Below are 16338 nucleotides of genomic sequence, written 5' to 3'. Positions count from 1 at the left end.
CCCTTTGATCTCTTCTTGTTGTCTAATTGCTCTGGCTAGGACTTCAAGTACAATATTGAATAGGTAGGTGGAGAGTGGTGACTGCTGCTTTTCTAGCACCTGGCAAAGTTCCCCTCTGAGTGATCACTTGGATCTTAGATTTACTGATATTCAACATTGGACCACTGCAAACCTCAGAGTTAGCTCCCTTGGTTAGCAGGCTAGTATGAAAGCATACTGCTTAGAAAATCTTAAGTCTTCCTTAGAAACCAGTGAATATATTAGGTAAAAATTCAAACAACAGCAAACTAAAGATATAAGTAAAAAGCTTCCTTAGAAGTCTAACTTCATGAGACTATGTGGTGGTTTGATTAGGAAATGCCCCCATAGACTCAGGTCTTTGAATGTTTGGCTTATAAGAAGTGGCACTATTTGGAATTATGACCTTACTGGAGTAGATAGCACCTTAATGGAAGAAATGTGCCATGGAGGGGACTTTCTTTGAAGTCTCGGAAGCTCAGATTCATTTCTGCTACCTTTAGATCGTGATATAGAATTCTCAGCTCTTTCTCCACTACCATGTCTGCCTGCACGCCACTATACTTCCAGTCATGATGATAATGGACTAAAACCTCTGAAACTGCAAGCTAACCCCAACTGAATGTTTTTCGTTATAAGACTTTCCATGGTCATAGAGTCTCTTTGAAACAACACAAAGGCCATCATTCGAAATGGCAGGAAACCAAATAGTTGCTTTGTTCTCACAGTGAGCTCTGTTTTATAGTAAAATGAGCCCATCTTTGACCAGACCACAGATACCTGTGGGAGCCACACAGTTCACAGATTAATGTGTACCCTTTCACTTAAAAATGACCCTTCGTTGGGTTAGAGTGTATATAGGAGGAGACAGAACATATGGCCTAAGAAGAGAAATTCAACATAGCAAAAGAAAGAATCAGAGAAAGGAATTCCATGCTCTCAGCTCGAGGACAAAGATTCCATATGAAGTCTTTTGGAGTAGGTAGGGTCACAATGTGAGGTCTCACTCTCAAATGGTTTCTAGAGAACAAGAGAGACAAAATGTGTCTGTCATCCAATTACAGGTCAAAGAAAAAAGTAGAGGGCCTGTCTTTCTCTCTAGGTTGCAGAAGGGATACACAAAGTATAGGAGATTGGAGAGTTTTGAAAAGTGGAAATATTTATCTGCCCTCAGGTAGAGAGAAAATCTCCAAATCTCCCGAGGGATGTCCATTCTCCTAGTGCTGATCATTGTGAGGTTTCATCTCTGTGGAGCCAGGGCTGGGTTTAACAGTGAATCTCAGTTTCATTTCACAGGGCTGTAGAGACCAAGCAGTTTATCTTGCTTTCTACATTACATAGGTATTAGAGTTAGAAGGTCAAGTGTCAAAGGGGGCCTTTCTTGTTAAAAAGAAGAAAAGAAAATGACTAGCTCCATTCTAAAATGTGAGAATGGCACACGCTGTTCAGTGATCACACTTCCCTATGCTTGCTGGAGCTTTCCACCCTTACAGTTTGTCCAGGTTTCTACTTACTTTGATTAGTCCGTGGTCCTCAGAAGAAACTTTGAGGTGAGGTTCCAGCCATGTTACTTTCTAGGGGTCTTTATCTTGTTTGTTTCTCTGCCAGTTAAAGAACTGAAAAGGCAGGAAAACTTCCAAGCTCAACGGAATGTAGTGGATGAAGTCTCGGGCACAGCAAGAAATAAAATCAGCCGGTAAAGAAAGTCTGAGTTTAGGGGTGAGGGAACACAATCACAAACAACAAGCAGAGCGGAGGAAAAGGAACCTCTGCCGAGAAGATGAGGATTTGGTAGGTCAAAGCTCTGGCTAGGTGTTTCTTAGAGCAACCATTTGGAGAGAAAAACAATTTGATCCTCTCTTACAACTTTGCAGTAAAGAACTCTTCAGGTTTCAGGGGCTATAAGGTCTTTGTACGCCAAGTGCCCAACTCTAAACAAATAGAACACCAGTATATTTCACTGAAAGTTTATTTAAAACACAAATGCCAGATCTACTTTGACCGATTGGCTATGGGACATACTCTTGTGGAACCATGTGGTGATTATACTTCTTGGTAGTCTCTTTTTAATCTCATTCATTTTATCTCAAATGCTGACATCATGATGATGGGTTTTCTTCATATGTGTTTACTTCTTTTTTTTTTCCGAGACAGGGTTTCTCTGTAGCCCTGGCTGTCCTGGAACTCACTCTGTAGACCAGGGTGGTCTCGAACTCAGAAATCTGCCTGCCTCTGCCTCTCAAGTGCTGGGATTAAAGGCATGTGCCACCACTGTCCTGCTGTCAGTGTTCACTTCTTGTATTTAAAATATCATGGTAGTTTTTCATAAATTATAATACTTGACATAGATTATAAGTGTTCATGTCAAAATCAAGAAATAAGTAATATGAAACTGAAACTGAGAATAATGCTGCAGAGTTGGTTCATATGTCTAGAACACTTGTTACTCTTGCAAAAGACATGCATTCAATTTACAGCCTCACCTGGTAGCTAATACCCATTCAGAATTCCATGCACATAAAGTCAGTTCCCCAGTTTCCAAAATTTCCTGACCTCTGTGGGTCACCAGGTGTAGATGTGGCATACATAATACATTCAGGCAAAATATTCATACATATAAAATAAATTAAAATACTAAAGAACATTCACATTTAAAAGCTGGGTGGTATTGGCACACATCTCTAATTCCAGAATTCAGGAGACAAAGGAAAGTGGATCTTTGTGAGTTTGAGGCCAGCCTGATCTGTAGAGCAAGTTCCAATAGAGCCAAGACTAACCAGAGAAACCCTGTCTCAAAAACAAACAATACAAACGGAAAATCTATTTAGAAAAAAAACAAAACAAAACATGATCATCTTATAAGAAAAGCTTTGACAAAATTAATAGGGATAAAAAGGAAATACCTAAACATAACACAGGCAATTTATAGCAAACCCATAGCCAGCGTTAAATTAAATGGAGAGAAACAGCACCATTCCACTAAAATCCGGAACAAGATAAGGCTGTTCATTTTCTCCAGATGTGTTCAATATAGTCCTTGAAATTTTAGGTAGAATAGTAAGACAACTGAAGGGCATCAAGGGTTTACAAATTGGAAAGAAAGAAGTCAAAATATTGTTATTTAAAAATAAGGTGATAATATACATAAGTGATCCTAAAAATTTTACTAGGGAAGTCCTACAGTTGAAGAACACTCTCAGAAAAAAAGAGTAGATACAAGATTAACTTTAAAAAAACTCAGCAGTCCTCTTATAATTAAATGATAAATGGACTGAGAAAGATATCAAGAAAACAAGACCCTTCACAAGAGCCTCAAAAAGGAAATATCTTTGGATATCTTTAACCAAACAAGTGAAAGAAGTGTATGGTAAAACTTCCAGTCTTTGAAGAAAGAATATGAAGAAGATATCAGAAGATGGCAAGATTTCCCACGCTCACACATTGGTAGGATTAACATAGAGCAAATGGTCATTTTACCACACACAACCCATAGATTCCAAACAGTCCCTATCAAAATTATAAAATACATAAAGAACTAAAATAACCCTGGATATTAGAAAGCAAACAATCCTATTAAAATGGGGAACAGATGTAAACAAATAATCAATAGAGGAATCTCAAATAGCTGAAAAACACTTAAACTTACAGCACCCTTAGCCATCAGGGAAACAAAAATTACTCTGAGATTCCATCATATACGTGTCAGAATGGATAAGATCAAGAACAAGTGACAGCTCATGCTGGCAAGGATGTGGAGCAAGGGAACCCTTCTCCATTGCTGGTTGGAATCCAAACTTGCACAGTCACTATGGAAATCAAAATGGTGGTTCAGCAGATAACTGGGAATTGAACTAACTCAAGAACTAAGGATAAAACTCTTGGGCAGATATCCAATGGATACCCCACCATACCACAAGAACTCTTGTTAAATTTACTGTTCACTGAAGCTTTATTCATAGTAGCCAGAAACTTGATACAACCTACATGTCCCTCAGCTGAAGAATGAATAAAGAAAATATGGTACATTTACAAAGTTGAGTATTAGTCTGTTATTTTTTAAAAAAATGACATCATTAAAAATTCAGGCAAATGGATAAAACTTGAAGTAAAATATCATCCTGAGTTAGGTAACCCAGACCTAGAAGGAAAAACATGGTATGTACTCACTTATAAGTAGATATTAGCTACAAGAAAATGGCAATCAAGCTACAATCTACAGACCTGGAGATGTTAGGTGGGAAAGTGGAGTTTAAGAAGGAAGTATGGGTCCCTGGGAAGGGGACATAGAAAAGATTTTGCAGGCAGATTGGGGGTGGGTAGGGATGGAAGTAGGTGTGATCAGATTAAGGGGAGAGTGTAGAGAAAATGCAGGGAAAGACACCTGGAACTGGGGGTCATTTGAGGGGAGTGTGGAAAACTAGTGCAATGGACACTTCCTGGAATCCATGAGGGTGACCCTCATGAGGGTTTTCTAGTAATAGAGAATTGAGAGTCTGACCAGGCTATATTTTGTAGCTAGACAAGGACTCTAGTGGTGGTATTAGATCACATTTGATTGAGTTATGGCCAAGAAGGCCCTATGGAGATCCCTAAAGAACCCAGGCTGATGCCAGAATAGAAAGTTGCTCTCTGAAAACTGACAGTCAGACTCCATTGTTGAGGCCAACTTCCACACAGCTTATCGAACATACAGACGTGTGGGATCTGCACCTTCATGTCTACATCCTAGTCTTTAGGGCATAGGAAGGAACTTCTCAGACTATAAAAAGAGAAAAGTGGATATCAATCCAGCAAGAAAACCCTCAGCATACAATCTGTCCTGACTGTAGGACGTGCTGGGGCATTGGTGACACAGAACTTGTGGAAGTAGCCAATCAATGTTTGGGTTAACTTGAGGCTCAGGCCAAGACAGGAAGCCCATGTCCTTTACTGCCTGGATGACCGTGAAGCAGAGAATGAATAGCCTAGAGTTCTAGAGTAGAACCAATCACAGTGGCAAGAAAAAATAATCAGCCAATTTATTTCTAAAGATATTCTGCTATACTCATCGATCGATACTTTGTCTAGTCATCATCAGATCATATTCCTCTGGTAGCATATGGGAGTGGGTTCAGAAACCCACTGACAGATACTATGAGATGAAAGAGAGTCTAAACTGAAGAGTAAAATGAGAAGCCTCCATTGGGTCTCTCCCATCAGATACTGCAGAATCCTGAGAAATTAGGGGAGGAAAGACAGTAGGAGTCAGAAGGGATGAATAACATTTGGAGAACAAGGACCACTAAATCATTCCAGCAGGGCTCACAGGACCTCACAGAGACTGTAATGGCAAAAATGTGACCTTCATGGGTCTGAACCAGGTCCTCTTTGTATATGTTATTGCTGTGAGCTTTGTTCGTTTTTTGAGACTATTTACAGCGGGAGGGGACATATCTCTGAATCTTACCCGTTCTTGAGACTCCTTTCTTCCTATGTAGTTGCCTCGTTCAGCCTCCAGATGAGAGGCTGTCTTATTGAATCTTCTTTGATCTTTTTTGGCTGTCATCTGTTGGAGGCCTGCATTTTTCTGAAGAGGGAACAGAAGGAGAGTGGACGTAGAAAGAAGGGTAGGGAGCAGAAAGTATGGTTCGGACGTTATGAGACATGAGTCTATTACAACTTAAAATAATGATCATCTATTTATGGGGTAACATAAAAGAAGGAGCCATATAGAAAGTAGCCTATTCAAACGGAAATACTTGTTTGCGTGCAACCATAAAACAGTGCCAGAAAAAAAAATGAGAAAAATAGATAAGCTAAGGCATTCCTGGTTTATCAATGAATTGCTATAAAGCCAATATAGCTAAAGCAATGTTCAAATTCATTGAAAGCCCTAGTAATATTTACTAACATGTTTTGTAGAATCAGACCCTTCCACTTTCTTATTGACATGAAATTTCAAAGGACTTGATGCAGCAGAAACAACTTTACAAACAACAGTGTTCACACACATTGCTGATTTCAACTGACTTTTATATTCTTGGTTCATTAAACTATACTACCAATAAAGTGAAAGAAAGCCTACTAAACGGTAGAAAATATTTACAAATTATAGACTGAATAAAAGATTATTAATTCCAATTACTAAAAAGCTTACTATGCATTTTAAAACTTTATGAGTAGGTGGCGTTCGGGCACTAACTCGTACTGTTCACAGGAGCACATTACCACTGCCATGCTTTCGTGTGTCAGTCATATCTATGAAATCAACAGGCAGCCTCTGTTTTGATCTGTATGATGATATCAACTCTTTGCCTCCTGTAGGCCTTGACATACGTGGAATAACAGAGTATGTGCTCAAGATTCTGACTTCCTTTGGTTTATGTACTTAATGAGCATAATAATTGCTCATACATTTTATGGATAAGAAGTCCTTGTTATTATTTATATGATTTTCTTTTTAATCTAATGATCACATCCGACTTCTCGATTTTATCATTACACGTATAATTTCTATTAACACTTTTGGAATATCTGGTTTGGGAAGTCATATGTTTCCATTTTACTTGGAAAATGGTAGAATAAATTGGGAATGGTGTAATAGATGTATGCTTGCTGTTATTTATAAGACACTTCCAAAAACCTTATAAACAGTTTTACTGCTACCTGCTTTGTATATGAATAATGTTTCCCATTCTCAGTGGAACTTTCTGCTCAGTTCACATCCTCCTTTTAACTCAGACCAGGACCCAAGCCAGCGTGGGGATTCCCTCTTCTAAACTGAGGCTTCCCACTTCTATTAACCTAATCAAGATAATCACCAAAGACATGCTCAGAGGCTAGCCTCACCCACATAGTCTCCTGTAAATCTTGCGACTTGTTCCCTAAGTGAATCCAGGCCCTGCCAATTTGATAATCAATATTGACTTTCACAGATAATTTCACAGGAGATAAAATTTCATGTTTCATCAGATGCTGCTCCATTATTTTGGCTTGCACTGTTTCTAATGAGTAAACCAGATTTGGTATTCCAGCTGCCTCTCTGGATGTCTTGCACCTCTTTGCTTGTTACTTCCCTCCCTCAAGCTATCATAAAGAATAACTCTTTGGGTTTCTGTAATTGACCCTAGTTGTATTTATATATGTGACTCTATGGTACCTTTCCATTTTTCTGATTTAAAGCTCATCCATTTTTCTTAAATATGTCATTTTGAAATATTTTTTAAATGCCCAGGAACTATGTTGTTAAATATTTTTCTACCAATTGTTTCTAATTTTGCTTTCTTTTTGAAAATGATGTTACTCGTATATGAACATTCCGATCATTAAACAGAACATATTCTTTGCTCTGGTTCCCACTAGCCCACCCTATGCCCAAAGACATAATTTCTTTTTACCTATTTGACACATCAAATGAATTTCATTCAGTTCTCAATTGTATTGATTTCCTACTTATAATTTGCTTATACTTCCTATACTTAAAGTTCTGTTGAACCCATCAAATATTTTTTCTTCTACCATTTCATTTGACAATTGTATTCTTACATCTCTTTGTTAAGTGATACCTCATCTCTCAATGTGGACAGAGTTTGCCCTGGCATTGTGAGTTTCTCAGTTTCTTTAAACTGAACACCAGAAGGAACATTGTGGAAAATGCTAAAAAGGAAAAAAAATGACATTGTATCCAAGATAGAGCATGAAACTTCTCTGCATTATGTGAGTATCAGGCTGTCTAGCCCGAACTTGAGCTGGTTTATGTTTTACTGTTATAATTTCTAACTGATCTCCAGAAGTTTTATTAATAATATCCTGCTACCACACAAAAGGTCTTCCTATTTCTTTATTCCTCAATGGTCTTTACACATTTTTTAAACAAGTCTTTGAAGACCTGAAGGACAGAGGAACCTTTGTTCCATGCCTCTCTCCCTGTAGTATTACCCACTTTGTTTGTCATATTTTTACTGCAATATGTCTTAAGAATCTGTTTATTGCTATGAAAGAATATCATGTACTAGGTGTTACTTCCTGAGTAAAATTGTACTGCTTCATAGGGTCTCGGAAGTTCAAATTTAGATGACCATCATCTGCTGAGGCAATCCTTGGTACATCATGTTAAGGCAGAAGATTGAAGAGGCAAATTGGGGACAAGGAAGAGGTAGAGCTCATCCTTATCTCAAGTGCCAATTTCTATAGTAAACCAAAATCAAGGTAGTCAAGGGGGAAAAGCTTCAAGAACCCAAACAGCTTCCTCTCCCAGGTCTTCTTCCCCAGTGCTATGACACTGAGGCACCATCAATGTATTTAATCATAACAGCATACTTTCCACATGGTAAATAGACCAGACTTTACTTCCTTGGGTAAATTTTAGAATTATTCAAGCTTTATATTTTTCACTTTGGATTTTTTTCTCAAATTCCTTTTCCTTTCTTATCCTGGGAGATAAACTGTTAATGTGCATTTTTAGTTCTTAAGATCGAAAGAGCTGTCTGCTCCATTATGAGTCAACCCAGGAAACATGTAAACTCTGAGCAATATTTTGGATGATCCATATCCAAAGGCTTTTTTTTTTCTTTTCTCTAGAAACGGTATTTATTTACTTGTATACCTCAAAAAAAGAAGGATTTTTTTTATCCTACCTGTACCAGAATTTAAAATATATATACATATATATATATACAGACATACACACATACACACATATATATATATGTATATATATGCATATTCCATATTAGATTAGGATAAAAGAATTTTTTGTCCTTTCACAACTTACTGAAGTAAAATACATTCATTTCTCCTGGCTGGATGTTGTGGCACATACCTGTGATCCCAGTACTTGAGAGACAGTGCAGAATGATTATCAAGTAAAAGGGCCACAGGACCTATAGTTACTCTGTTTGGAGGCATGAACCTCGGAGAGCGGAGCCTAATAATGAGGCAGACTAAAGTCTCATGCAATTGCCAACTTTGTTAAGGATATCCGACAATTTATATCCTGAGGGTTAAGCAAAGTCATGTGGGCAAAGTTCACTTGAGGAAAAGTTGTATATTTTCACAAAGGCAAGGACACATCGGTTCAGGCTTACGCAGTCAGGAGGTTAAGGTCACATTAGTTCAAACCGTATCTAGTCACTAGGTCAACTCCTCCTTGGAAGCACTCTGAATAACAATGGGTAAGATGATAAATAATCTAAAGTAATACCCACTCCTGTGATTACCCCTGGGAGGAGCACAAAAGCATATTCCAAGAACAGCCCTGGTGAGTATAAAAGCACATTTTAAGAACAACCCATATTATGGAGGAAGAGACATTACAAGCCTCACGTACTGTTCATTCGGAGATCCTCACCACTGTCTTTAACTGACCTGTTCAGACAACCTACACAGGGAATTCCAGGCCAATTGAGACTCTACAAAGCTAAAGAATGGAGGATGAAGAGACCTCTCCTGCACATGGATTATGAGATTAGTATCACAGAGATGAAAACATAGTCAAAAGTTATATGCAAGGGCTGGAGAGATGGACTAGCAGAGTCCTTGCGGAGGACCTGAGGTTGATCCCCAGAATCCACATGCCACTGTACAACGGTCAATTCCTCTGGGCAAGAGTAAGACTTCTACCACAATTTTGAGCCAACTTTGAAACAAAGTTTAAGTAAATTCTGGCCAGAATTATGGACTCTGGCCAGATTCGTTCTGAGGTTCTTAAAAAATGGCCATGAGTTGTAAAGGGAATACTTTGTGCTTATCCCTGACTAGCTTACAAATAAATGAGACTCAGACTACGGTTATTGTATTTGGCTTTGATAATTACTAGGGGTAACCCCCTAATCCATTCTTCTACCTTCTGGCCTGGCTCCCTCCCCAGCAGTGTATACCCCAGATACTTGCTGTTTCTCCTGGCTCGTGCTTCATCTCCCCCTCATGGCGTCTTCTTTCTCTCTCTCCCATTCTTCCTTCTCTGCTCATCTCTATTCTTAAACCAGGTCACTCCAAACCCACCTACCTCTAATCCTTCCAATAACTGACTGTAACCAAACTTATGTAGCCAATAGTTTTAAATCGAGAAATGAGGTTTGTACAACAGAAGCTTGTAAATATGAGAAGTCACTCATAGGCCTAGACCTTTGGGTATAAAATTTAGCAGACAATATGTAGCAGCAGACTAAACATCAACAATGGGTCACATTTTTTTCAGAGGTTTATAAATGCAAATCTATAAGTCAACATGTTTCTCACCAGGTCCAACCAGAGAAAAGCATACATCCTGACTTACCTCCTGCCTGTGGACATGGTGCCTACGTCCAAACAGTCCAAACATATACCCTAATGTGTTTCTTGCCAATCTACATCCTGCCTACTTGTAATCAGGCACATTTGCTTCAATTGGGCCAACCAAACTTGTTTAGGGGCATGAAAACATGTGGCTTGTTATCTTACATAGACCACAACCTCTAGTGTTTCAAGAAGTATCTCTCCTTAGACCAGCGGCTTATATGTTAGAGACATTTTTGCTTTATAGATTTCTTAGGCACAGCAGTTAAAACTTAAAACATAACTTTGGCTTGCACACATTTTTAACTCAATGCTGAGCAAAGGAACATCTTTTGGAGGTCTTATCATATCTGTTTTCAAGTTACACTATTGAGCCACATTCATGAAAACAGCATGTAACTGGTTTAAAAACATGAGACATGAAAACCAATGAAATAGAAAAAAGTACCCAGATATAACACCACAGAACTATATCAAATTGTCTAAAAGACAGCTTCTTTAAGGAAAAAAATATGTAAGGAAAATATTCCAATATATAGGCATATAACTCAGTGGGTAAAGCACTGGCCCCATAAACATGAAGATCATGGTCCAAATTCCGAGAACCAATGACAGCTGGGCACGGTAGTGTGTGTCTGGGTAGTGCATCCCATACTCCTGTTGTGAAACAAGACAACAGGTTTAGGCTGGCATAAGAAATAAAAGGTAAAAGGCAAGAAGGATCGATACCCAATGTTTTTCTCTGACCTTCACGGGTATCCTATGGCACGCAATTGCCTCCTCTCTCCACAGATACACACCTTACTCATACGGATACACACATCAGATGCATATTAAATTTAAAAAAAAACTACAGTCATAAGAAGAGTCCTTCTGAAGACAATTACAATAACTCAGGAAATTAGGCAAGCAATTGTGCAATTTAATTTCAGCAATTTAATTGCAAAAGTTCAAAAGATTCTGCAAAGCCAAGGACACATTGATAGTTGAGTGAAGAGACATCCTGTGAACCAGGAAGAACTCTTTGTGGCTAAACTTTCAGCAGACAATAAATATTTAGAACATTTCAAAGAAAATAACTCAAAAAAATAAATAAGGAATCAAGCAGCTCCATCAACAATACACTGGCTAATGAAACGAGCAGGTAGCTATTGAAAGATAAAGAAAAACATAAGCATGGCAAATGTTCAACATTGCTAGCATCAGGGAAATGCAAGTTAAAATGACATTGGTACCCAGTCTCCTATCAGTCAATTCAGCCATTACAGAAACAAATAACAGCAAATGACATGCAGACAAAGGGAAACCCTTGTACATTGTGGGCATGCGAATTAGCTCGGCCCCTGTGGATTGAAGTCACAATGAAATTTTCTCAGAAAAAAAAAAATTTACAAACATACGTCCCATATGACTCAGTGCTACTACTACTGATACACAAAAGATATCCTATCAGCACATCATAAAAATATTTCCATATCCTTTTTTATTGTAGCATTACTCACTACAGTGAACCAAATCACATGTTCATGAATAGAAATGGATAAAAGGTTACATATGTGTATATATATTCTTTAGCCATGAAGAATGAAACATGCCTTTTGCAAGAAATGAACATGCATAGAAATTATTATCATGCTAAACATGATAAGTCAGCCTCCAAAAGAAAAATATGTCATGTTTCTCTTCATTTTTGGATACAAAGAATTTATTAAGATGATATTTTTCTACATAAAATGTGGTTATATAGGAGAATGTTGTGGCCTAAGGATTGGAGGTAATGTGGGGAAATTGAATTGTAAGCCTGCTAGAGGGAAATATGTCCAAAATGCCTTTATGTAAAAATAAGTACCTTCACGAAACATACAACAATCCCCAATAAAAACACCAAAGAATATCAGTAATAAATAGAGGAGTTTTAAAAAAAAAGAGCAATTAAATATTAAGATGGATCAGGGAAAATGCATTATACAAAATGGAAATTAAATATTAGAAAAGCAAAGTGTCTGCATGTTACTTGTAGATATAGATGAATAACAGTGCAGCATCATAATAAGTCATGTATCCTATAAAAGAGCAGAAATTGCTTTAGAGGACATTTAAGCAAGGATGACAGTTTCATGAGGATGTAGCAGAGAAGCCTTGTGATGTTTCCGAAGGTTCAAGAGAAGATTTCTTTTAAATGGTGACTTTTGAAGAAAGACTTGATTAGAAACCGATGCAAAAGTTGATTCAATATTGTCAAAAAAGAAAAGAATTTTGCTGTTGGGTGAAAGATTCTGCAGTCACACCTCTTTAGAATAATGACAAAAACATCAAGAGGCTCACTATGGAAAGCACCTCCTCAGTTTTCAGTCACATTGGGGACTGTCATGATCTCACTACCAGGACCTTGGGGCTTTGCTATTTCTTTTGTTCTCACAGATCTAAGAGAAGGGAAATCTTAAATTATCCAAAAGCACATCCATATCATTAAGACATTAAAGTGACAGAAGTATATCTTATCTTAAATGTAATCCTTTGTTATATGTTAGAAGAACATTTCAAGTCAGCTCTGACACTGACAGTGACATTCAGATGCAAATTATATTCTTAAATATTGACAAAAGGCCAATACAGAATGTGTCCAGCGTGAGTTATAACATGCCTCCTGCTCAGAGGAAAAACTAGAGAATAGTTGACATGAACGTAGTCATGGAAAATACATGGTCTGAATGATAATGTGTACAAACCCCAGGACATCAAGTGATAAGGCAGATGAATGGAAGGAATATTGTCATTGAAGATGACTATCATAGATTCTAATGGTTATAAAGGTACTAACATTCTAGTTCACCAAATATGGGTGGACAAATTGTCCACTCCCTGCCCAAATTGTCTTTGTTTATGAAATGGTGTTGTGTTTTCTGATCTTTCATTTGTATATTTATTCTTTTTATTCTACATATCTTATTTGGAAAGAAACTCTCACATTTGTGGCACCAATTAAATGGAGATAAATATTTTCTAAACATCCTGTGTGTGCTGATTGCCGTCTTTTCTGCATGGACGTGGTTCTGATGCTTTGATGAGGAATGTATGTTTACTGATGCTGAAGGTCCTTGCCTTCAACTCGTTTTTTATCTATCAATAAAGTTTCCAGTAGCCAATGGCTAAGCATAGGCAGGACTAGGAGAGCTGCGTGGGTAGGACCCAGAGAGAATCCGGGAAGAGCAGAGAGAAGAAGGGGATACAGTAGATGACTGGATAAAGCCAACCAGCCAGGTGAGTTTCAAGGAAGTGGCTTCTGACCATTTCCTCTACTGAGCCTGGGGCAGCAAGGAAAGAAGAATCAGGAGTACCCAGTCGTTGAGTTAGCCAAGGCATTTTAAGAATAACGTGTGTGTGTGTGTGTGTGTGTGTGTGTGTGTGTGTGTGTGTGTGTGTTTTCTGTTTGTAGATCTTAGATAGATTCTGGGCAGATGTGCACCTGCGGCTGGCCAAAACTCCTGCAACAAATGACCCCAATACAATAGGCCAGAACTGACTTCTAAAATTATTTTGAGATTCTGAGATGATATACACACTCTCACACACACAAATAATACAAGTCTAGGAGGGGGAAGAACTGGCTTTTCAGTGAGCAGCACTGAGTCAGGTGGTTCCAGCGGGGCAAAACTAGAACAAAGGAACACAGACACCAGCAGGGATGTCCCTGGGCCACTGCCTCCTAGGAGGGGACAGTGAGAAGCAAACAAAGCTGCCTGCCTCCAGCCACCAGATAATTAAAGGATAGAGATTTGTAACTCTGATTTATTTGTTTTTAAAGATAGAAGGAAATATACAGATTTTTGCACGTTTTTTGAGTGGTCACATCTTTGAGTCATACTAAAACCTTGTAGATCTAAAAGTGATTTTGACTTGAAAGGTATTCATGTTCTTTCCTTGTCCAGGGGGCTAGATATATATAGATTGTACATAAGTGTTTTCAGCACAAGGATTGTCTATACTTAGAAGACAAGCAAGGGAAATTGAAAATTTTGAGCTTGTAATTGTGAGGTAGTCAGTGCTTTACCAAGGCCATGTTAATGCCATCCCAGAGTTCTGTTTGTTACTATTAAAACCGTGAACTTTAAAAGTCTCAATATAATAAGAACATGGTAAGATGGAAAGAAATTTAGACCTTTCCTTATTTTTCATATACTTTCTAGACCTTTACAACTTGTATTTACATGCCTTAAAACACTTTCTCAGACCTTTACAACGATTTAAGATTTCAGATCCTCAGACCTTTACAACTTGCATATTTACACACCTTAAAACACTCCCTTAGCCCCTCCTAACTTATATAAGTTTTCAAACCTTTTCTTTCTGTCCAATCATTTGCCATGAGACAACTAGTTAACTACTGAGTGAACTCATTGCACAACAGGTTCCTTTAAACAAAGGAATAGTAAAAAGCTACATTGAAACCTGTCTTAGTTTTTCTCTTTGAGAGTCTACCAGCAAGGCAGAGTCCATGTCTGCCTCTTTTTTTTTTCCCTCAGGAGACCTAGCAGCTTCAGAAAAAGTGAAGCCTGATTTTATATATGAAATGAGTTCAACAGGCAACTAACTACCACCTTCAGGTAGGAGCTAGGTTGTTTGCTACTGTTGAAATGAAGCTACAGCTAACAGTCAGCACCATCCAAGATCTAAGAAAGGTAAATTATAACAGAAAGTATAGTTTATATGGCCTATGCATCAATTAAAATGACCGAAACTTATACACTCAATACTTAAGTGGTCACCCTGGTCTCTTGTGGTCTTCATATTGGAGATAGAGATTGCAGGTGTTCAATGGTCCAACAGGAAGACAAACATGTTCACCTGCCGCACAGGACAACACTGCCCTTCAACTGTCAGATCCAGAAGGTCTGAGAGATTTTTCTATGGAGGAGGTGATTGGGAGGACTGACCTGATGTAGCGAGGCAGAGTAGGGCAGCCAACGCCAAGTTTTTATAGATAGGGGAGACCCCTGATGGTTATTGAGGCATAGGATAGTCTTTGCCTGGTAGTTACCACCATCCAGTGACGGTCATCTGTGCCCCCATGGTCTCCTCGGAGACCTTAGAGTTGCTTCTAAGAGCTGAAAATTCTGTCTATCACGAGAAGCCTTTTCATTAAACATTTAAAATGCCGTATTCAGTAGATCTCTAAGGAGTCTGAGAGCCATACTCTGTTAAGTATATCTGATTTAAACAAAATTAATTTGTACATAATTACCTACATTAGGCTTAACTTTGAAAACACATACAGGAGCTAAATAAAGCTTGTCCCTGTAAATTAATTACATCCGTACTTAGGACTGTAAGCATAGTTGTGAGCATATTGAGGAATTTGTTCATTTATAAGGTGACTAAACATTAACTCGAATGCTTTAATTACCATTAACAATTTACAACAAGTTAGTAGCTTTTATAAGATTATGGTTTTACAGTGTTATCCCTGTTAAGTTTGAGACTTAAAAATTTAAGATTTAATTAAAGTTTGTTTGGCATCAAAATAAAACTTTAAGCTGTAAACAGAGAGACTGGTAATATTACAAGACTATAAGTACAGTTCACATAAAGCCTGGAAATCTTACTTTTTTTTATCCATTCATAGTGCACCATTATAGAATATCACAGTTTCTTATATGAGTCAGCTCATCAAAGTAGTTAAAGCTTAACATACTTAGCAAAGACAAAGAGGATGGACATATATCCTATTTAATTAGACTTAATAGACCATAAGTAAGGAAAAATATTCTGTGGTCTCCTTGCCTGACTGCTTAGGTCATTGTATTATTGCATCATAAGACAAGAATATTCCACTTTCTGGTGTTTAGTGTTTGGTGCTCATAGCTGTGGCCCTGTTCAGCTTTTTTATTGGTTTGTTTGATCTTTATGGTTATATATTAATAAAAACATCATAATATAAAACATTTCAAAAACTTAAAAAAATCACACAGCTTTATAAATTTAAATATTTTTAAAGTTTTTTCTTAAAAATATTTTTATTTAGTATTTTTATAAACTACAAATTTCCTTTTAAAAAATTAAAATCTT

General features: G+C 37.7%; 1 long non-coding RNA gene across 4 annotated transcripts in view; it reads right to left on the bottom strand.

Moving 5' to 3' along the window:
* Positions 1–16005, bottom strand: part of LOC116074937 — a 29069-nt gene extending 13064 nt beyond the window's left edge. For 2 of the 4 annotated variants that reach the window (XR_004112353.1, XR_004112356.1), the window contains exons 1-2: positions 15876–16003; positions 5465–5584 (exon numbers count right to left, since the gene is read on the bottom strand). This is a non-coding gene — a long non-coding RNA (uncharacterized LOC116074937). Of the gene's footprint in view, positions 1–5464; positions 5585–15206; positions 15322–15875 lie in introns of those variants that run through there. The other 2 variants (XR_004112355.1, XR_004112354.1) reach the window with 2 other exon arrangements.
* Between the last annotated feature and the right edge of the window lie 333 nt (positions 16006–16338).

The sequence above is a fragment of the Mastomys coucha genome, unplaced genomic scaffold (assembly GCF_008632895.1).
Source record: "Mastomys coucha isolate ucsf_1 unplaced genomic scaffold, UCSF_Mcou_1 pScaffold3, whole genome shotgun sequence".
Taxonomy (NCBI): domain Eukaryota; kingdom Metazoa; phylum Chordata; class Mammalia; order Rodentia; family Muridae; genus Mastomys; species Mastomys coucha.
The sequence above is the reverse complement of the archived record's forward strand: the minus strand, read 5'-3'. Positions and strand labels throughout refer to the sequence as shown.